This window comes from Arvicola amphibius, chromosome 2, assembly GCF_903992535.2.
Source record: "Arvicola amphibius chromosome 2, mArvAmp1.2, whole genome shotgun sequence".
In the NCBI taxonomy this organism is placed as follows: domain Eukaryota; kingdom Metazoa; phylum Chordata; class Mammalia; order Rodentia; family Cricetidae; genus Arvicola; species Arvicola amphibius.
Genome location: NC_052048.2, coordinates 78,146,811 through 78,170,208, shown reverse-complemented (window position 1 = coordinate 78,170,208; position 23,398 = coordinate 78,146,811). Strand labels below are relative to the sequence as shown.

The 23,398-nt window shown below is 40.5% G+C and overlaps 1 long non-coding RNA gene and 1 pseudogene across 1 annotated transcript; one reads left to right on the top strand and one right to left on the bottom strand.

Annotated features, from left to right (window-relative positions):
- The window catches only part of LOC119808081, a 232,692-nt pseudogene that overhangs the window by 59,506 nt on the left and 149,788 nt on the right, over positions 1–23,398 (bottom strand).
- On the top strand, positions 7,179–22,332 carry LOC121677106. Its single transcript, XR_006020747.1, has 3 exons — positions 7,179–7,301; positions 20,642–20,702; positions 22,037–22,332. It is a non-coding gene; the product is annotated as an uncharacterized LOC121677106 (long non-coding RNA).

Here is a 23,398-nt window from a genome sequence, read left to right as displayed (position 1 = left end):
TCAGCAAGGCCACTATCTGGAAATGACCCAGGAGTGGGAGAATTCCCATCCCTGTCTGGAAATGACCCAGGAGCAAAACTCCCTGTCTGAAGAAGGAAGACAAGGTGTCCCTTGCTTCTCTAGGGTCTCTGTACAAGCATGTCCACTTCAGAAAAACACCTGTCCATACCAAAATCCCAAATCGGTTGATGGGTACAAAACCAAAGCAGCCATAGTCAGAGAGACAAGACAAAATGACAGAGACAAGAGACAAAAGACAAAGAGCAATCTCTCACCAGTAGATGCTAATAAACCTCCAGACTTCCATCATCCTGGAGGAATCTCTGGGGTTCCCAGCCAAGGCAGCAAGTGTTGTGCCCAGATTGCGACCCACAGAGAGAGACCACCAGAGACGCCCAGACTATAATAAGCAAGGTTTAATTATCATAATACAAACATGTTTGGAACTCATCTCCATCCCTGTTACAGTGAGGTGTACAGAGGAGTTGTATCTCCTCTATGGGGTAAGCTTTTAAAGGCATAACTACAAAAAGAATCTTTGAAGATTATTTTTTTTATTTTTTTTCATTGTTTATTTTTTTATATTTAAAAATTTCCATCTCCTCCCCTCCTCCTCCCCCTTCCCTCCCCTCCTCTTCCCCCTTCCCTCCCCTTCTCCTCCCCCTTCCCTCCCCTCCCCTCCACCCATACCTCCCCTCCCTCCCTCTCCAGGCCAAGGAGCCATCAGGGTTCCCTACTCTATGTTAAGACCAAGGTCCTCCCAACTCCCCCCAGGTCCTTCAGCTTATTTATATGATGGATTACATTGATAGATTTTTGTATGTTGAACCAGCCCTGCATCTATGGGATGAAGCCTACTTGATCATAGTGGATAATTTTTCTAATGTGTTCCTGGATTCGGTTTGCCAGTATTTTATTGAGAATTTTTGCATCAATGTTCATGAGTGAGATTGGCCTGTAATTCTCTTTCTTGGTTGAGTCTTTGTGTGGTTTAGGTATCAGGGTAACTGTAGCTTCATAGAAGGAATTTGGCAGTGACTCTTGTGTTTCTATATTATGAAATACCTTAAGGAGTATAGGTATTAGGTCTTCTTGGAAGTTCTGGTAAAATTCCACATTGAAATCATCTGGTCCTGGGCTCTTTTTGGTAGGGAGGTTTCTGATAACAGTTTCTAATTCTTCGCGACTAACAGGACTATTTAGAGCATTTACCTGGTCCTGGTGTAATTGTGGTATATGGTATTTATCTAAAAAACTGTCCATTTCTTTTACATTTTCCAATTTTGTGGCGTACAGGCTTTTGTAGTAAGATCTAATGATTCTCTGAATTTCCTCTGTGTCTGTGGTTATGTCCCCCTTTTCATTTCTAATCTTATTAATTTGCGTGTTCTCTCTCTGCCGTTTGATTAGTTTGGCTAAGGGTTTGTCAATCTTGTTGACTTTCTCCAAGAACCAGCTTTTTGTTTCATTGATTCTTTGGATTGTTTTCTGTGTTTCTATTTTGTTGATTTCTGCCCTCAGTTTGATTATTTCCAGTCTTCTACTTCTCCTAGGTGAGTCTGCTTCTTTTTTTTCCAGAGCTTTCAGGTGTGCTGTTAAGTCACCAATGAGTGCTTTCTTCGTTTTCTTTAAGTGGGCACTTAGTGCTCTGAACTTTCCTCTTAGCACTGCTTTCATTGTGTCCCATAGGTTTGAGTATGTTGTGTCTTTGTTTTCATTAAATTCAAGAAAGACTTTAATTTCTTTCTTTATTTCTTCCTTGACCCAGGTGTGGTTCAGTAGTTGACTGTTCAGTTTCCATGAGTTTGTGGGATTTCTGGGGGTAGCATTGTTGTTGATTTCTAATTTAAATCCATGGTGATCCGATAAGACACAGGTGGTTACTAATATTTTTTTGTAACTGTGGAAGTTTGCTTTGTTACCAAGTATATGGTCAATTTTCGAAAAGGTTCCATGAGCCGCAGAGAAGAAGGTATATTCTTTCCTATTTGGGTGGAATGTTCTATAGATGTCTGCTAAGTGCATTTGGTTCATTACCTCCATTAAGTCTTTCAGTTCTCTGTTAGGTTTCTGTCTGATTGACCTGTCCATTGGTGAGAGAGGAGTGTTGAAGTCTCCAACTATTAATGTGTGTGGTTTGATGGCTGCCTTGAGTTCTAGAAGTGTTTCTTTTACATAAGTGGGAGCTTTTATATTAGGGGCATAGATATTCAGGATTGAGACTTCATTCTGAAGGATTTTTCATGTTATGAGTATAAAGTGTCCCTTTCCATCTCTTCTGATTGATTTTAGTTTGAAGTCAACTTTATTGGAAATTAGTATGGCCACACACACTTGTTTCTTAGGTCCATTTGCTTGATAAACCTTTTCCCAACCCTTTACTCTGAGTAGGTGTCTGTCTTTGTGGTTGAGGTGTGTTTCTTGTAAACAGCAGAATGTTGGATCTTGTTTTCGTATCCAATCTCTTAGCCTGTGCCTTTTTATAGGTGAATTGAGTCCATTGATATTAAGTGATATTAATGACCAGTGGATGTTAACTCTGGTTGTCATTTTTTATTTGGTAGTAGAGATTGTGTGTTTCCTTTCTTTGAGTTGTGCTGGTGAAGGGTCGCTAGATGTCTGAGTTATTGTGGGCGTTGTTGGACTCCTTGGTTTGTGATTTTCCTTCTATTACTTTCTGCAAGGTTGGATTTGTGGCTACGTATTGTTTAAATCTGTTTTTGTCCTGGACTATCTTGTTTTCTCCATCAATGGTGAATGCAAGCTTTTCTGGGTATAGTAGTCTAGGCTTGCATCCATGTTCCCCTAGTGTCTGTAGCACATCTATCCAAGCTCTTCTGGCTTTCATGGTTTCCATTGAGAAATCAGGTGTAATTCTGATAGGTTTCCCTTTGTATGTTACTTGACCTTTTTCCTTTGCAGCTCTTAATATCTGTTCTTTATTCTGTATGTTTTGTGTTTTGATTATTATATGGCGTGGGGATGCTTTCTTTTGATCCAGTCTATTTGGTGTTCTGTAGGCTTCTTGTACTTTCATAGGAACATCCTTCTTTAGGTTGGGGAAGTTTTCTTCTATAATTTTGTTGAATATGTTTTCTGGGCCTTTGAGTTGTAATTCTTCTCCTTCTTCTACCCCAATTATTCTTAGTTTTGGTCTTTTCATGGTATCCCAGATTTCCTGGATGTTTTGTATTAAGAATTTGTTAGATTTGTTTAGTTCTTTAATCTGTGAATTTATTTCCTCTATAGTACCTTCAGAGTCTGAGATTCTTTCTTCCATCTCTTGTATTTGGTTGGAAATACTTGTCTCTGAAGTTTCTGTCCGTTTACTCAGAGTTTCCATTTCCAGTCTTCCCTCAGCTTGTGTTTTCTTCATTACCTCCATTTCATTTATGAGGTCTTGTACTGTTTCCCTTACCTGTTTGATTGCTTTTTCTTGTTTTTCTTGTTTTTCTTGGGTATCTTTGAGAGATTTATTTATTTCGTCTACCTTTTTGTTTGTCATCTCCATTTCTTTATGGCAGTTTTTTACCTCCTGTTTAAGGTCCTCTATTATTTTCATAAAGTACTGTTTAAGGTCTGTTTCTTCTATATCTTCTGGGGTAGGGTGTTCAATTCTTGTTGTTTCAGGATGTCTGGATTGTGGTGATGGCATGTTGCCTTTCATGTTGTTGGAGGAGCTCCTGCATTGGTGCCTGCCCATCTCTTCCTTCAAAAGGAGCCTGGAGGCGCTTGGTGTCCTAGACCAATTTTTGCTGCGACTGAAACTGGCTAGATCTCCCCAGTGCCAGAGGAGGACCTATTCCTTGCATCACAATCTAAAGAAGCCCACACTCCCTTGCAGGAATCCTCAGACCTGCCTGGAGGCCTGAGTCTGACCCCTTTGGGTGGATAGCCTTATTACTGGAGCAGGACACCTGAAAACACTAGGGAAGGCTTGAGAGAGGCAGGGACATGAGAAAAAAAGACAAGCCTGCAGAGGGAGCTGGGAGGATGGGGTCTGTGCTCTCTTCCAGGGCAGGTTGTTCCAGGGTCTGCAATCACTCACCAGTCCAGATGGAAGTTCAGGGGACAGGATCAGGGATTCCAGGCAGCCCAGGGACAAAAGGGCCAAGGTGGGGGCAGGGCGGGATGGAATATCACACAGGGAACCTGGCAGCACAGTCTGAAGGAGCCTGCACTCCCTTGCAGGAATCCTCAGACCTGCCTGGAGGCCAGAGTCTGACCCCTTGAAGATGTTTTGGTATGGGTACAAGGACTTTTGCTCCCTCCCATTCTGTTAAATCAGCTTTTTCCTTGTTTTTAGAGCACGGTCACTGTTTTTGAGTCAGGCCATCTTTATCAGCCTGTTCCAGGTGGCTGGCTGGGCTGAGTTAAGTGACCTTGTGCTCAGAAACCCCTGGGTGGGAGAGGGGAAGGCCACTATCTTCCTGGGAAAACATTCTGCTAGGAAATTTCTTCTCGCCCCTTTGAGAATAAGGGGTGAGGGTATCACACACCATAGAAATAAAAAACAATAAATAAATTAGAAAAAGGAAAGAATAAATTCTTAACAGTGTGTCACAGTCCCCAGAGAGACAGCTGCCAAAGCTAGTTAATATAAACTTCTTCTGGTCTTGCATGAAAGGAGCTGTGGCCTTCTGCCAAGCCAGTCTCCTCAGTGGCAAAACCTGCTTTGTTTTGAATTTAATATAGATAGAATATTTTAAAGGTTCATATGGGAGCACAGTGCACAGTGCTACTAGGTGGCAATTCCTGGGCATTTTTTTGTATTTGTTTCCTTTTTTGTATCTATGAGAACTATAGCATTGGTATAGTTATCTTTTTGATCAAGCATCAAGATTGACATCTTTCATAGGTTCCAAAGCAGTCTACTTTTCAGTGTCATTTACTTGATTTTTATCGAAGACCTGTGGTACAAGATGAACATGCCAAAGGCATTTGTTTTTTATAATTTTTTAAACTTTTACAATGATTATATATATATATATATATATATATATATATATATATATATTCCTGCATGACTGTGAGGTAAGACTGTCCCTAAATGTCCCTGATTTTACAATGTGATTTTATGTGTGAGTCTAACAGCTCTGGACCTCAAAGATATCCTGACTCACAGGGAAGCCAGGCTATAACTAGAGCTGCAATAGGGCAGCTGTTGAGGGGTAGAGCCACAATAGGACATTTTGGCCCTGAAGAGCAAAGTGTCTTGACTTATTGGGAAGCCAGGCTACCTGTAGCTGGGATGCAGTGGGGACTCCTGTTCTCCCTGCAGGATATAGCAATTCCCCCCTCTCCTGGAGTACCCCTACAGCTGAGCTCTTTTTTGTTCCCCTAATGGAAAGTAATAGGAGAGCTATCCCCTTCTTGGTCAACCCAAAAAGGTACTTCTGCTAACTCTGTGCTAAAGGAGAAGCCCTGCAGAAATGGAACAATCTCCTCTGGCTCCAGGAAAAAGTTGTCACTTCAGCTCAGCCTTGCTAATCCTCCCTAAGGGAGAATTTTAGAAATGTTTTTCAGCTTAGTCCCCTAAGGGATGTCCCAGCCAGGTTCTTGTATTCTATATGGAATGAAGATCTTCACCCAAAACTCTTTTGAGAAAATTTATTTGAGAATGTGAAGGCCAGGAGAGTGGTAGCCTCTGCTGGTGAGGTGAATGACAGCCTGCAACTGAACAGGCAGAAGGACTTATATAGGCTTCTTAGGCATGTAGTTTACCCAGGGAGAAGTTTTCCATTCTCAGAGAGGCACCAGCCTCTCCAGCCTCAGGTTCCAGGTCGCTCCCCTCCCACCGACCGCCCAGCAGCAGCTGGAAGTTAGTGAAACATTCTGGGCCCGTCAATCAAGCGCGGCCTCCCGCCTCCACCTCCCCTCCTCCAGCCCAAAATAAAATAAAAGAAAAAAAAAATGTAATTTGGGAAGTCGTCTGGAGCGGGAATTCGTCCTAGATCCGGGGAGGCCGCACGCACGGGACTGACCGCCGGCACCGAATAGGCAGCCGGCTCAGCAGCCCCAGCCACAGAATCCTCGCTGCGCGCCCTCAGTGCTCCGGCTCCCCGCGACCCTGCCCTGGTCAAAGTTGCGCGAATCGCCACGAGGACTGGCAGCTACTCAGCGGGCTCGGCGGGACACACGGCTGCGGGGGTTTTCGGGAGTTCCGGGCGGCGGGGCCTAGGGGCGAGCGGGCGGGCAGGCGGAGGCAAGGGATCGCGGGCTGCTGCACCAAGACATTCCGGCTGTGTCAGGGACAGCGCTGCAACAAATGACTTCCACTGCGCAGTCGTGCCTGACGAAGGGCACTGTGCAGCCCTGCTTAAGTGGCGACTCCCGGTCTGCCCACCAGTTCGCCTCAGAGTCCGCCAGCCTTCCCCTCCCTCTCCCCGCCCATCCACTCCGTAGCTGGCGGCTAGGGGCTCCCGCGGTCGCCTGTTGGTGACAAGTTTAGGGCTGGATGCTGCTCGCAATGTGCCCAGATATCAGACCCCTGCCCCGCTGGGCCCCGCAGTTGGACCCGCCCCACGCTCCACTCTGGGGACGCTGACACCCTCATCTGGTCAGCTTGAAGCTCCGGGGCGCCACTTCAGGGCGTGCTCCACTCCCCTCATGTCAGCCTTGGGCCTGCCGCCTGAGTCATTTACCCCGCTGGTGCCCAACCCGGACCACCTCTTACCAAGGCTCCCGCCGCTCTCACCACCTGCCCTGCGCCCTCACTAAGACCTGGTTCCTACTTTTCTTTCCTGATTTTCTGAGGTACATGTGACACCCAGGAAAAAAAAAAGCACCTTTAGTTCATTTTTACCTCAGCATTGAACCACAGAACAAATATTCCCTCTTGTGTTCTTAAATCTCTTCTGGACATCCTTCCACTCCTGTGACAAGGAATTACTCTATCCACAAATAGTGGGCTGTGAAACAGCCACGTAGTGTCCAGGTGGAAGAAGAAGTGCCTACAGGAAGATAGTAGGGTCTGGAACCAGATGCAAGGGCAAGTGCTATTGAAAAGCACATCTCCACTGATCTAGAAAAGGTCTTTGTCTGGTTTGGAAAGCAGGGTCAGCAACTATTGTGCTGTGTCTTTAAGAAGAGGCTCTCCCTATGGGAGGTGCACGTGTCACTCAGGCATGGCTACCCAATCAGGTCCTCCAGGTAGCTTGCCAGTCAGGAGTGGTGGAGTGAGCTTCCTGGCTCCAGCTTGGCAGTGAAGTGGAAGTGGAGCCGGTCTTGTGTGCTGTTCAACTAAAAGTCCTCCAGGAAACCGCGTGGAGCGCTTGTGAAAGCTAGGAAACCGCGACATGGTGAGTGAGGGGCTGCTGTCCCTGAACTGGGAAGAGCAGATGGTGAGATGCTGGAACCCGTGTGGTGGTTCCTCTCCAGTTCATGGGAAATGCAGATTCTGCATGCTTTCCAGCTCAATGTGGTGCCTGCAACTCCCTGAATAGGGCAGGCATCTGAATAACTTTGCACTGTGGGCTGAATCTGCTCCGAGCATTGGGAGCAGGGAGCTGTGTGGAGAAACCTCTTTCTAGGCAACATCATCATGCTTTTAGTGCGTTTTGGAGCAGGTTGCCAAACTCGTGGAGGTCTAGTTTCTCTAGTATCTTCTAGAAGTTCAGCACTGTGCATTTCAACTTTATGTGTGAGATCCATTTACTGTTAATATTGTGGAGGTTGTAAAATCAACCGTATGTGGGGTAGCCCTCCACTTCCACGCCTGATGTAGAAGAGTAGAATTACTAATATAAAGGATTTACCAATGCTTAGAAAATATTAAGTTTCAAAAAGTACAATTTAAGGTAGGTAGGGCTGTCTCTGTATAGTTGTCTGGCCTCATGAGGCAGGGTCTTGAGTATTTCCCATTGTATTTTCCTGAGCCTAACTTGAGTTGGCCTGAGGCATAGTGTAACTTTCTGAGTCTAGCTAGATTTTGAAGACCTGTCTCTGACTACCTGACCAAGACCTGCCTCTACCCATCTACCACTAACATGTCAAAGTACTATTGGCCCTTGTTTCTTACTCCACCTTGGCCCATCCCAGGCTACTCTACACCCTCATCACAACCCTATATAAGTCCCTGTTTGATACCAATAAAGGAGTTTCTGCTTTGGCAGACACCCTACACAGTGGTTGTGTTTTTCTCTGGTGCCCAGGGCGGAGTGTGGCTGAGTTATGACGCTCATCATCCCTTTCAGCCCTACAGAGAGTCTGGCAGGTCAGGCTCTGCCCCTGCTCTTTCTGCCTGAGAACCAGGCAGATTGGTGCCCCTTGTAAGGAAGCTCTATCCTCCCGGGAACTGTTTGTGCCAGAGAACTGGGCATGTGCTGACCAGGCCTGCTAGAGATTAGGATACTAAATGCACATTTATTCAACAGGGTTTTTCAGACATTTGGCTCCAAACCTTTACAGAGAAATCTTCCCTGGTACTAGGTCCTTTGCATACCAAAAAAAAAAAAAAAAAAAAAAAAACCCAACCAACCAACCAAACAAACACTCATAACTAGGGGAGTAACAGGGTCACAACCAACTTTAAGGCCTGTTGTGCCATTGACGTTTTGTTTTCTTTTAGAGAAAAGCATAGTTCTGCCTGATGGGTAATATGACACCAGGTGACAACTTTTTGAAAAATGAAACAATATTGTGTTAAGGACTGGCCTGATCAACTAAGGCTTTTATTTTAGGCTCTCCAGCAGGGAGAAGGAACATTCTTGGCAGAGAATACCAGCCTAGGGCCTAGACTTTGTAAGCTTCCCTAGAGTCTGATGTATTGACATTTGAACAGAACTACTTTTGTAATCACCAGGGGTCAGGGCCTTTGTGGAAGGGTTGCTATAGATCCTGAAAACTCCTCAGAGCTATCGTTGTCAATCCCAAGGCCTTTTTGGTTTTAGTTATGATCACATAAGACCCCATGTTCCCCTTGTGTAGAATTGTTTGATTAGCCTCCCCTTGAATTTGTACTAAGTATGCCGGTTTCTGCTGACTTCATTGAAGTTTTTTCTTTTCCTTCCATTTTCCCCAGAAGTTGGATACAAGATTCTGGTCTTAAGAAACTTACTTGGCATGGAACTTAGCATGTGCAAGAAATCCCCACCCTAGCTTTTATCTTTTCTTTTTTCTTTCTTTCTTTTTTTTGTTTTTTGTTTTTTGAGACAGGGTTTCTCTGTAGCTTTGGAACATGTCTTGGAACTAATTCTTGTAGACCATGCTGGGATTAAAGACCTGTGCCACCACTGCTCAGCTGCTTGTCACTTCTCTACCTTCTACTTGTCCTATCTTCCTCATCCCTGTGACCTTCACCACAGGACCCTGCCACTGTTTCATACCATTGCTGTACTTAAGAAAGTGTTCTGGGAATATCTTTGCTGTCTAACCCTCCCGTCTGCCTGGGTGACTAGACCTACAAATTGCCTATCTCTTTTGAATTGTTTAAGCTTCAGGCAGAGATGGATATGTATCATCAATAAAGAGATTTTTCTTTGTTAATTAACTTTATATGAAATGATTTCTCAAAGGGAAGGCATATTATTTCTAGAACTGTTGTTTTTCATCCTGTTGGAAAAACTTTGTTTGAGACAAGCTCTCTTAGGTTGACTTGGGTAGCTTGATTCCAGTCTGTTGCACTCAAGAAATTGGCCTTGTTGGCCTCTATATTATACCTTCAATATTCTTAAATTGCATGACTGTACCATCTATCTCAGTTTTAAAATAATCTGTTTGAGTCGTTTAGTCAGCTCTCCAGTGCAGTCACAGGAAAGGGAACCACATATGGAACATTGCTTCTGTCTTCTGATCAAAATAGGGGGAAGGATTTATTTTGTACATTGCAGGGGAAACAGGGTAGGCAACTTGCTCCTAGAGTCAGCATTATGATAAAGGACTTAATTGTGGTCATGGGAGTGATTTTGTAATTTTCCAGCATGTTTAATTCATATTATGTGAATGAACACAGATCAGTGTGGGTGTACAGTTTGGAAAGGTTATCTTGATCCAATGAATACTGAAGGTGTAATTAAGCAAAGATCCTATGCAGATATTTCAGTCTCGCATGACAAAGGGGCAAAATGTTGTGACCCTTCCTAAGAAGGCTGTTATTTTTCTTGTTTAAGATGTGCATCTTAGAGAAAAGTTGCGAGAACTCTTTGATATGATCTAATCCCTAGTCTGGACCACATGGCTATAAAGTCTGTTTCAACATTTCAAACTTCATTTTGAGATTATATCTCCATTATCTCCACATTCTCTTTCTTGCTTCCAAGCCTACCATGACCCTTCATTGTTTTCTAATTCATGACTTCTTTTTCTTTAACAACAGTTGACTGTGACCTGTGTTTGTCATCAGGATTTTCCATGTATGAGACAATGGGTTCACTGAACTAGAGACTGAGTATGTAATGTGATGTTCACACAAAGAATCATGTGATTTGTATGAGGAACAAAATGTGTTCGGGAGAGTAGAAGATAAGGTCCTGTCTATTGCACTGGAAGGTCAGAGCTAGAAGGACTGTGTTGCCTGAGTCATTTGATCTTGGCAAACCCAGTAGGGGAGCTGCTAGCATTCTGAGGCACTACTGGGAGGCTCTAACCAATGAGGAACTTTGGGGAGTCTGAGCAATCAGGATTACTGGTGATGCATAATTTTCAGGTTCTTTCTGGGATTCCCCTCTGCTTTTGCTGTGGTGAGTTGTAAGGAAGACAACAAGTTGTGCCTTGGTGAGTTTAGCATGTTCAGAGCAGCTCTGCTGTGCTGTCATTTCCGCTGGGAATTGGATGGACCATGAGCCAGACTGATTATGTGTGGCCATGTGGTAACTTGGACAATGGTTCTTGTCCTCTGAGCCTCCCTGTGTATGGATTTCTGGGAAGTGGGAGACTCTGCATCCCTGGAATGGGAGGATATGATGCTTATAGTAACTCTGTTGAGTGTCCACACATGAGCACTGCTTTTTGTGTGTAGAGGGGAGACAGATTGGAAAACTGAAGGTCTTGTTTCTAGAAGTTCTGAATATGGCATTCCACTCAGGTTTTTCTCATAAATGTTACAAGTAGTTTAGAAACTGTTAGAAAGATGGTGATGGGATCATCTTTCAGCAATACAGGACTAGAATACTGTTAACTTTCTCTTTCTACCAGCCACAGTGGTGTGATTCAGTGAAGTTTAGTTCCAGAGGACAAAAGGAGTTTCTAATCTGCAGAGATATCTCAGGTGTGCTTGGTGTAGGGCAGGTAGATAGGTCAGAATTCAAATCTTGTGCCATAATCCTTGTGGCAAGAAGTAGATTTTAAATCATTCTTCTATGTTGTTTTTGAATTGGGAAATCAGTGCGGGCAGGAGGAACTGCATTTTTCTTAAACCACAAGGAGGTATACAGGGCTGCAGAACCTTAGCAAGGAATCACCTCCATTTGCAGAGAGATCTCTAGTGCATGGGGTTTCTGTCTTTGGAAGAAATGTTAGTAGCTAGAGGGACAAAACCAACTTAAAAGTCACTTTGGGCTAATTTTATGAAAGTTGTGAAGTCTGTATTTATTTAATTTCTATGCTGATTGGATTATAGATAGATTGGTAACATTGGCCATAATCACACTTTTTCTTGCTAAGTTTCCTTTGGTCTTCTGATTAAAAGTTTACAATATTTTCATATCTTTGTTCTTGGCCTTTTCTCTACACCCCCTTTCTTCTTTCATAAATATTGTATATATTTTTAATTGTTGTATCTTTAGTATAAAGATAAGTAAGTTTTGAAGTCATATTATATCAATCTGTTTTCTACTTTCTCATAATTCCATTGTGCATTCTGAGTGTTTCCAGTGTAAATGTAACTTTGTAGTCAACTTCCCTCTTATAAACTGTTGGGCATTGTCATTTTGTTTTACGTACTGGTGGAGTTAAATTTTGCCTTTCTACCTTTTGCTCCTGTTCGTCGAAGTCCATAATTTCCTCAATCATTTCAAATCTGTTTACCATTGCCTTCTGCAAGGCCTGAGTCTCCTGTCCAGTATTATGCTCTAATGCCTTCATTGAGGATTCTAAGGTATGAAGTCTGTCCATTAGATATAATATCTCATCCTTGGACATAATCTTCGTGGTATGTATAGGGCCTTCTTGGATGGACATTCTATCAGTCAATCTATCATACCCTTTTGGCAAAATCCGATTAATACATTCAACACATCGAATCCTCTCAAATAATGTTTCAGAACCTACAGTCATGGACTGGATTTTATGAGCCAAATGAGCCGTTTCCTCCTCCAGAGCAGCGGATTTCTCCTTAAATAAATTAATATTAGACTGTACCTTTTCAAAAATTAGCTCAGTTGACCAAGTCATATTAGACAAAGATCTAATCTCCTCCTTAAGAACTCTAATCTCTTTCTTGAGGAGGTTGGTGTCAGTCTGAATTGTTTTTGAAATTACCTCAGCCAACTGGAAATTGTCAGACAAGATGGTTGTGCCCTTCCTTAGATTTTTAACTTCTTTTCTAAGAATCCTGAATTCAGTCTGTAAAGACTGCATCATTTTTCTATTGTCAAACCATATTATGAAAAAGCCATAAAATACAAGAAAAAAGGTAAATCCCAGAAATAGCCATGTGAGAGGGGTGTCATTTGCATCTTGTAAGACCTCCCACTTGGAGTAAATGAAAAGGTATGAAAGCCTTGGAGGGTTAGGTTGTCTGACATTTTTCCTTAAATTTATAATAAATCTTAATCAAATAATCAAATAAATCAAATAAATAATCAAATAAATCAAATCAGCAAGAGTAGGTGCAATAACCATTTCCTGTCAGTAGGTGGCAGGGTGCACCTGAATCCACGTGGCGGGCGAATGAGAATGGGAGAGATAATTCTGAAATGCATACTCAAATCCAGAGGTTAAACTCACAGACCGTGTGTTATGTGAATCACCGGCTACGATGGCTGTAGAGCCAGGCATAGCCCGGCACAAGTTGTGGTGATAGAGCCGCCACCACGGCTGGTCTCCGGGCCGCACTCCGGGCTGATGGGGGGGGGGGGGGGGCGTTCACGCTCGCTCCTTGAAGGTGGCCGCGCAGGGCAAGAACGAACAAGGGAGAGTGGTGCAGAAGACCGGCAGGGGAAGGGGGGGGGGGGGGACGACAGTCTGTGTGGAGGAGAGGCCTTCCGCCGTTGGCGACGAAGTGGACCCCCTCCCTGCGGCCACAGGAGAAAGCTGCACAGCGGGGGCGCGAGATTTGGTGCTCGTATTTAGAGCCTTAAAGGGCTCCAAAAAGCCCCAAGGTCGGGCGCCAGCCAAATGACGGGCGTGGTCGACCGGTAGTTAGAATTAACCAGACCAGCTCAAAAACAAGGAATATAAGTTAATAATTGGGAAAAAAGAGAAAGTCACGTGACCGGGGTCCAGTGAGCACCACGTGCAGCCGAGAAAGGACAAAACAAGGGGCAGATACCTGGATCCCCAGGTCCTTGTTCCTTGGCCCCATGTGGCCACACCCTAGCCAAGTGTAATTGGCTGAGCTTCCCCATCAGAGCAGCCTAAAATAGTAGCAAGTTTTTTTTTTTTTTTTTTTTTTTTAACCCAGTGATTAGGCTTGCCAGAATGAAAGCAACTCCAGTGGAGTTTCTTCAATACCCATCACTTTTTAAGCAAGAAAGTACCACATTCTGTACATCTTTTAAGTGTTTGAAAACCATTTGTCTATCTAAATATATCTTGGTTGGACTCTGAAAATATTCCTAACATTATATTTCATTGTTATAAGTCTTTAACTACTAATCTGAGTTTCCTGATTATTCTAAGTAGTTTATAATAACAGCTTTCAAAAACTAGAACTTTATCTTATACTTTTAAATGTGTTTAATAGATACCATACCTTAAATAAGAATAAAGATATATATGCTCTGTAACAAAAATAACTTAAATATTTGCCAAAATACAAGTATCGATAGCCCACCAAATAAACAAAATCCTACCATATTTTATCTGTTGGAAATGTGGGTGTCATGTTCTCTGGATTACTTCTTGCTAAACAGAGGTGAAGACATCTTTAGGGTTCCCTGAGAAAATTTGAGATAATGTCCGAGTACTTGGAAAAGCATCTGTAATCTTTATTGATAATCATCACTTGTCAAGATTCAGTAGGTCTTCCCTGATTAAACATGATCGATGTCATTCCTTAAACAAATCCAAAGAATTTAGTCTGCTGTGGAAACAAAGGCAAAACCTCTTCTCAAAAAATATTTTTTATTCCATTTAGCAGATACATTTGACTCATATTTTAAAATAAAGATAATGTGACAACAAAAGACCAAATAATCTAACAAAAATCAGGTATACTCCAAAACAGGAAACTCTGAGCAGATGAATCTCAAAGAGCTGAGGGACACATAAGCAAATGCTCAGCATGCTTACCTATCAGAGAAATGCAAATCGAAACAGCTCTGAGATTCAATCTTACATCTGTCAGAATGGCAAAGAACAAAAACACTGGTGAAAGCTTATGCTGGAAAGGATGTGGGATAAGGACAACACTCCTCCATTGGTGGTCTTGTACACTTGTACAATTGCTCTGGAAATCAGTATGGTGATTTCTCAGATAATTAGGAAAAAATCTACCCCAAGACCTAGCAATACCGCTGTTGAGTATATTCCCAAATGACATTCAATTATACCACAAGAACATGTGCTCAACTCTGTTCATAGCAGCATTATTTGTAATAGCCAGAAACTGAAAAGAACCTATGGTGTGGGAAGAGCTTTTGTATATGTGCTACTTTTATTGTCTAATGAATAAAGAAGTTGTATTGGCCAATAGCTTTAGAGAATAGAGCTAGACAGAGAAAACTAAACTAAATGTGGTGAGAAAAAAAGTAGAGTCAGAAAGACACCATAGAGCCACCAGAGGAGGAAGATGTAAGCCAACACGTGAAAGCTTGCTGATAGACCATGCACCTCACGGTAAAATATAAAATAATAAAAACTGGTTAATATAAGATATAAGAGTGAGCTAAAAATACACTTAAGATATTGGTCAAACAGAATTTCAAATAATATTGTTTCTGAGTGTTTATTTTGGTGCTGAGCAGCTGGGAGCCAACTAAATGCTTCCACCAACAAAGCTAGATGCCCCTCAACCGAAGAATAGTTAAAGAAAATGTGGTACATTTATACAATGGAGTACTACACAAAGGTAAATTGTAATGGCATCTTGAAATTTGCAGGCAAATGGATGGATCTAGAAAAAAAACATATTGAGTGATGTAACCCAGACCAAGAAAGACAAATAATATATACTCACTCAAAAGTGGATCTTAGTGATAAAGCAAAGAAAATCCAGCCTAGAATCTACAACCCCAGATAAACTAGACAACAGAAGTCCCTAAGAAAGATGTACATGAATCTACACAGGATGGTGGAAAAGACAAGATCTTCTGAGTAAATCAGGAGTGTGAGGGTCACAGGAGAGAGTAGGAGTAGAAAGGAGGGGAGTGGAGAAAAATGTAAAGCTCAATAAAAGCAATAGTAACAAAATGATAACCCAAAATACCTAAATTGTTTCAATTTTGCAGTGCGGTTTATAATCTCATGTCTTCCACCAGCTATCTGGTGCCCATCAGCCATCAAAAAGGTCAGAATCAATACAATACAGTACAGGATCATGACTCTTTGTGTTTTTCTTATCTTTACATGAGTTTTTACATTTCTATTAGTGTTATTATCTTTTTAAAGACTTTACTATTTTTAAATCTATTTCTATAAATGCCTATACCTATTGTCTTTGCTTTCTAAAGCCTATGCAAATTGTAAAATACACTGGAAACATTTTACAGGTTTTTTCAATCTGAACCTGTTTAACTGAATATCATTTAGCCTTTTTTGACAACATAAGTCTTTAAACTACTGTGTAGCATTGACTTCCACTGGTAACTTTGGCTGCAGTCTCCTCCTGCTTCTCTATTTATGAAAACCAACCATTAAGCTTGCAGCCATATAGAAATTGTGTTTCAGGAACTACATTCTACTTTCATATTTCTGGGAATCTGATTCTTGCAGACTTTTTTATGGTTAGAATTTTCATATGCCCATTGCTCAAGGGCTTCTTCTGTAAGGCAGAAACTCTTAAGCCATGAATTTTTAGCCCCACATTGGGCACCAAAATGTACGCAGTTGATTTAGCTCTTTGGGGACCCTGACACCCACTTTTAAATAAATCACAGAGCTTTATTATTACTTATTAATCTCTGGCCTTAACTTGGCTTGTTTCTAGCCATTTTTCTTAACATGAATTGTTTCATCAATCTTTTGCCTCTAGCTTTTTATGTTTTTCTATTCTATATCCCTTTCTTTACTTCTTCCTCTCTAGCTTGTTGTGTAGCTGGGTGGCTGGCCCCTGGCGTCCTTATCTTTTTCTTGTTCCTTCCTTCTTTCTTCCTCCCTCCCAGATTTCTCCTCAATTTTATTCTCTCTGCCTTCCAGACCTTCATATCTTTTCCTAATAAGCTACAGGCCATTCATCTCTTTGTTAGCAAAATCAGGTGCTTAAGACAAGCAAAGCATCAGAGCTTCACAGAGTTAAAAAATACTACATAAAAGAATACAACAGATCTTTACATCGTTGAAAGAAATTTTCCAGAAGTTACATAAATAAAACACATTTTAAATATTTTGCAATAGGCTGGGTTGCATTTTGAGGCCACAAAATATTGAGATACCTAAGCAATGAGACATCTTCCATGGAGAGCAAGCTGTCTCTAGGGAGTGGAGGTAATCAAAGAGAGTGATGTATGAAAAATTACAGGGATAAGATTATCTCAGTACTTTGAAACAGAAATTGCATGCATCTGAGATAGAGCATCAGGATTTGATGTTTGTGCTGCTGTGTTTCAGTTTTGCCTTGGTCCAGTCTTCCCTTGGTATGTCTCCATTTTTCTCTTTTGGAATGTAGGAATGGTATTTGATGTCATATGTTACAAAGATGTAACACATTTTCTGATTTTACAAGATATCACTGTCAAGAGTTTGTCTTCAGTGTCACAAAAGACTTTGGACATTTAAACATTGTAGGGGCTTTTGCAGAGTATGGGGATCATTGAAGTGACTAAAGCATATTCTTCATGGATGACCATGAGCCTTTAATGAACTAGGTCATATTATAATTGATTAAATTAAACACCTCCCCAAGTAGGAAGATGCATTTGAATGTGTATCATTCCTTGGTAACTTTCTGCTGATTACTTGTGATATCATTAGTAGAAGAAGACTTTCTGGGTGGAATTCCTCATTGGGGATGTGATTTGAGTCTCTATTCTCTCAACCTATTTCCTGTTCTTTGTGTACTGTTTTATATTTGATACTAACCAGTAAGTTTCCTTCTTGTGCTGTCATGCCTTCACCACCATTATAGTGGTGTTACATAAGATTCAGTATAACTATTCAGTGACAAGGCAGTTTAGAAGCCTGCTGTTTGACTCTTCTTGCTTGTAAGTTTTTTAAAAAATATTTTTAATTAATTTTTATTGAGCTTTACATTTTCTTTCTTTCTTTCTTATTAAAAATTTCCACCTCCTCCCATTTCCCTCCCACTTCCCCTCTCCTCCTTCCCCTCCCTCTCCAGTCTTAAGAGAAGTCTGGGTGCCCTGCCCTGTGGGAAGTCCAAGGTCCTCCCCACTCCATCCAGGTCTAGGAAGGTGTGCATCCAAACAGACTAGGCTCCCACAAGGCCAGTCCATGCAGTAGAATCAAAACCCAGTGCCATTGTCCCAGCCCTCATTGTCAGCCACATTCAGAGAGTCCGGTTTGATCACATGCTCCATCAGTCCCAGTCCAGCTGGCCTTGGTGAGCTCACATTAGTTCAGTCCCACCATCTCAGTGGGTGGATGCACCCCTCGCAGTCCTGACTTCTTTGCTCATGTTCTCCCTCCTTCTGTTTCTCATTTACACCTTGGGAGCTCAGTCCATTGCTCTAATGTGGGTCTCTTTCTCTATCTCTATCCATTACCAGATGAAGGTTCTATGGTGATATGCAAGATATTCATCAGTTTGGCTATAGGATAAGACCAGTTCAGGCACCCTGTCCTCTGCTGCCCAAAGAACAAGCTGGGGACATCTCCTTGAACACCTAGGAACCCCTCTAGAGTCAAGTCTCTTGCCAACCCTAAAATGGCTCCCTTAATTAAGAGATCTACTACCCTGATCCCATATTCACCCTTCCTCCATCCATCAGGCTCTCCCCATCCTCCCCTTCTCCCTTCTCTGTCCCAATCTCCCCTTATCCCCACCCAACCCACACTCCCGTTCTCCCAACCCCTGTCCGGCAATCATGTCTACTTCCAATATCCAGGAGGATAACTATATGTTTTTCTTTGGGTTCATCTTCTTATTTAGCTTCTCTAGAATCACGAATTATAAGCTCAATGTCCTTTATTTATGGCTAGAATCCACTTATGAGTACATACCATATTCATCTTTTTTGTTCTGGGTTATCTCACTCAGTAAAGTGTTTTCTATTTCCATCCATTTGTATGCAAAATTCAAGATGTCATTGTTTTTTACCGCTGAGTAAAACTTGAAAGTGTATATATGCCACACCTTCTTTATCCATTCTTCTATTGAGGGGCACCTAGGTTGTTTCCAGGTTCTGGGTATTACAAATAGTGCTGCTATGAACATAGTTGAACAAATGCTTTTGTAGTATGATTGGGCATCTCTTGGGTATATTTCCAAGAGTGGAATTTCTAGGTCCTGAGGTAGGTTGACTCCCAGTTTCCTGAGGAACCGCGACACTAATTTCCAAAGTGGTTGCACAACTTTGCATTCTCTCCAACAATGTATGAGTGTTCCCCTTACTCCACATCCTCTCCAGTATAGGCTATCATTGGTGTTTTTGATTTTAGCTATTCTGACAGGAGATATCTCAAAGTTGTTTTGATTTGCATTTCCCTGATCGCTAAAAAGGTTGAGCATGACCTTAAGTGCCTTTTGGCCATTTGAACTTCTTCTGTTGAGAATTCTCTGTTCAGTTCAGTACGCCATTTTTTAATTGGGTTTATTAAAATTTTAATGTCTAGTTTCTGGAGTTCTTTATATATTTTGGAGATCAGACCTTTGTCTGATGCGGGGTTGGTGAAGATCTTCTTCCAATCAGTAGGTTGCCTTTTTGTCTTAATAACAGTGTCCTTTGCTTTACAGAAGCTTCTCAGTTTCAGGAGTTCCCATTTATTCATTGTTGCTCTTATTGTCTGTCCTACTGGGGTTCTATGTAGGAAGTGGTCTCCTTTGCCCATGTGTTATAGACTACTTCCCACTTTCTCTTCTATCAAATTCAGTGTGGTCAGATTAATATTGATATTAACCCACAAACCTATGAACACCTGATTTTCCACAAAAGAACTAAAATTATACAATGGAATTTTTTTATTGTATATGAGAATTTTCCTGTATGCATATATATGCACCATGTGGGTACCTGGTTCTCACAGAGGTCAAAACATGATCCCAGAAACCCAGAGCTTGTTCTAATATATAGTTGTGATTCCCTTTTCAGTACAGACAATTGAAACCACCTATATGCAAGCCAGCGAGTTCTCCTTATTTTGAGCCCTCATCCCTGCCCAGTGTTGATTACTTGCTGTCAACATTTATATTGCTAATATTTTCATGTCTCAATTTGTAGCTTTTTAAATACACAGTTCCTTCAGTTAACTTTTTTATATGTTACAGTTTAAATTAGCATACTTCAGGTTTCTAGAAGATGAATACAGAGCTGGAGTTAATGCATAACGCTTTATAGGAACGTCACCAAACACCTATGTATTTTTCTGTGAATTTTTATTTGTTTGTTTTTTGTTTTGTTTTGTTTTTTGCTGGTTTTTGCATAGATAATAGGTTCTTAATATGTAATTCTGACTGTCCTGGACATGATTGAATGAACTTGTACAGCATTTAAATCAGAGGCTTCTACCTTCTGAGTGCTGGAATTAAAGGCATGAGCCTTTACCCATCTTGTTCTTCATTTTTGTATTCAGAAATTAATTGTTCATTCAATTTTTCCTATGTGTCCTCTGTACTGCTGATCTGTTTACTTGTCTCTCTATGTTTGTTTATAGGCATTTCTCTTGCAGGTCATATTCCATTCAAGGGGTATAGAAATGATAGAGGTGAACATCATCCTATTTAGTTTCCTTCAAAAGTTACTTGGTGACTGAATTAAAATGTCTATGTTATGGAATAATTGGGGGTAAGCTGTAGAATTATGTGAGTATACTGTAAAGAATTATACATTTACAATATTGTCATTGTCATGCTTTCTATTGTACATATATATTGGAAATTTTAGAATGCAGTGACCTATGATGATGTTCATATTGATTTCACTTGGGAAGAGTGGACTTTGCTGAATCCTTCCCAGAAGAATCTCTACAAAGATTTTATGCTTGAGACCTACAGGAACCTCACTATTATAGGTAAGACAGAATTTCCTCTTATATTTCAAAATAAGGGGACAACAATTAATTGTTTATTGATGTTTTTATCTAATTTTGTTTAAGAAAGGAGAACCATTGATTGAATAAATTAGGCATGATTCTAAGGTTCAGTGAAGAGAGTAACTAAAATTTTACATCATTTTCAATATTACGTATATTTTCTGATATTATATTTTAGGATACACTTGGGAAGACCATAATATTGAAAATCATTCTCAATGGTCTAGAAGATATGAAAGGTAACTTTCATGGGCAAGCTGATACAAATGTTCCTCTGAAGAAATTGTAGTGTGTACTAAAAGTTTTAAACAAAAGCAACGTAATAAATAATGACATATTAAGGGTATTAATGATTATTACATTGTCACAAAACCATGTACCTCAGTGTCAGCTATGTAAATTGCATTTGAACACCATGCTTTTAAGAAAGAAGGTATGGGGCTGGAGAGATGGCTCAGCAGTTAAGAGCACTGCCTGCTCTTCCAAAGGTCCTGAGTTCAATTCCCAGCAACCACATGGTGGCTCACAACCATCTGTAATGAGGTCTGGTGTCCTCTTCTGGCCTGCAGGCACATACACAGACAGAATATTGTATACATAATAAATAAATAAATATTTAAAAAAAAAAAGAAAGAAGGTATGGAAACAGTGTCTTAACAGATATCACCATTTGAGTCATAGCATTATGAGAGCTATGCTATACAATTGTCAATCAATTTTTTTCATACAACTCATATTACAAAAATTATAAACATTGAAGTGGTGATAAGTATGTCTCCAAGACTTTCTAATATGCAAATATTCCATATTGAAGCTTATGTGTCTCATTTACTTCATGTGATTATGCTAAGTTTAATGAGGGTGCAATTAGAGTCAAGAATGAAAGGGCAGTTGTGGCCAAACCTTAATCCCTATACCAAAAGTCTATGATTACAGAGGGTCAACCTCTGGTAATTCAACTGGAATCTTTTTATTTATTTTTCCTTTACTAGGTATATCATATGTCACTCTGGATACAAGGCTTATGAGCATAGGGATATGGAAAGACATAACATACTTCTCTTTCAGAATTATTAGAAGATATATAGCAGTCTCCATGTTAAGTATACTTGTTGAATACCATTCAAGTATTTAAGTAATTTGTTTTCTTGTTTCAATATTAATACATCAAAAAATGCACATTGCAGAAGATCCCCATGAGTACTAGAAATAAGTAATACTCTGTCCTAGCTCACTTAGCAAATGTAGTATCTCTCACAGTATAGGAAAATGTATGAATACAATAAGGATGTTAAAGATCTGAGCTTTTCAAACTCTCTTCAAATATGTAAAAATTTTTGTATAGAAAAATGATTCTGTAAATGTGACTCCTGTAATAAAGGATCTTACCATCAAAGGTACCCTTGATGTTTCAAAACATCCTTAGTAAATGGATACAGCTGAGTATAAACATAGTGATAGAAACTTAAGACTTAATTCCTTTTAAAAATTGGAGCCAATTTAAAAATTGTTATAAAGATCCAACAGTGTATTGAATGTGGTAAGACTTTTAAATGTGCCATTATCCTTGCAGGCATGAAGGAAGTCAAACTGGAGGGAAAACTGCCATATACCTTCAAAGTATTAAAGTCATTGCATGTGACAGTGATCTTCAAAGGCATACAAGAACTAATCCTAGGGAGAAACCATATGAGTAAGCAATGTGTGAAGCCCATTGCATGTCCCAAAAGCCATGAAAATCATAACAGAACATATACTGGAGAGAAACACTTTGAATGTTATCACTATGATAAAGCCTTTGCATATCATAGTCATCTTAAAAGACATAAAAGAATACATACTGGAGAGAAACCCTATGTATGTTCTCATTGTGAAAAAGCCTTTTCATGTAACAGTCATCTTCAACTTCATAAAAGAACACATACTAGAGAGAAACCCTATGAATGCAATAGTGTGGTAAAGCCATTGCATATCACAGTGATTTTCAAAGGCATATAAGAATACATACTGGAGAGAAACCCTATGAATGTAATCAGTGTGGTAAAGCCTTTGCATGTCACAGTCATCTTCAAATGCATAAAAGAACACATACTGGAGAGAAAACTCATAAATGTACTCAGTGTGGTAAAGCTTTGCATATCACAGTGATCTTCAAAGGAATAAAAGAACACATTCTGGTGAGAAATACTTTGAATGCAATCAGTGTGGTAAAGCCTTTGCATGTCACAGTCATCTGGAAATACATGAAAGAACATATACTGGGGAAAAACCCTATGAATGTAATCAGTGTGGTAAAGGCAAGGTTATTTTCACATTCATAAAAGAACACATACTGGAGAGAAACCATATAAATGTATGAGTGTGATAAAGCCTTTACATATCCCAGTGTTCTTCAAAGGAATAAAAGAACACATTCTCTAAAGAAACCCTATGAATATAATCAGTGTGGTAAAGTTTCTTTTAAAGTATCAATACACTTCAAACGCATATAAGAACACATACAGGAGAGAAACCCTATGAATGTAATCAATGTGGTAAAGCCTATGCAAGTCAGGGTTATTTTCACATTCATAAAAGAGCAAATACTGGAGAAAAATACTATGAATGTACTCAGTGTCATAAATCCTTTGTATGTCACAAAAATCTCCAAATACATGAAAGAACCCACCCACACTGGAGAGAAACCCTATGTATGTAATCAGTGTGGTAAAACCTTTGCATGTAATAGTCATTGTTGATTGCATAAACAAACACATACACGAGAGAAACCTTATGAATGTGATCAATATGTTAAAGCCTTTACATGTCATGGTGATCTTCAAAGGCATAAAATAACACATACTGGAGAGAAACCCTTTGAATGTAATCAATGTGGTAAAAACCTTTACATGTCACAGTCACCTTCAAATACATAAAAGAACACATACTGGAGAGA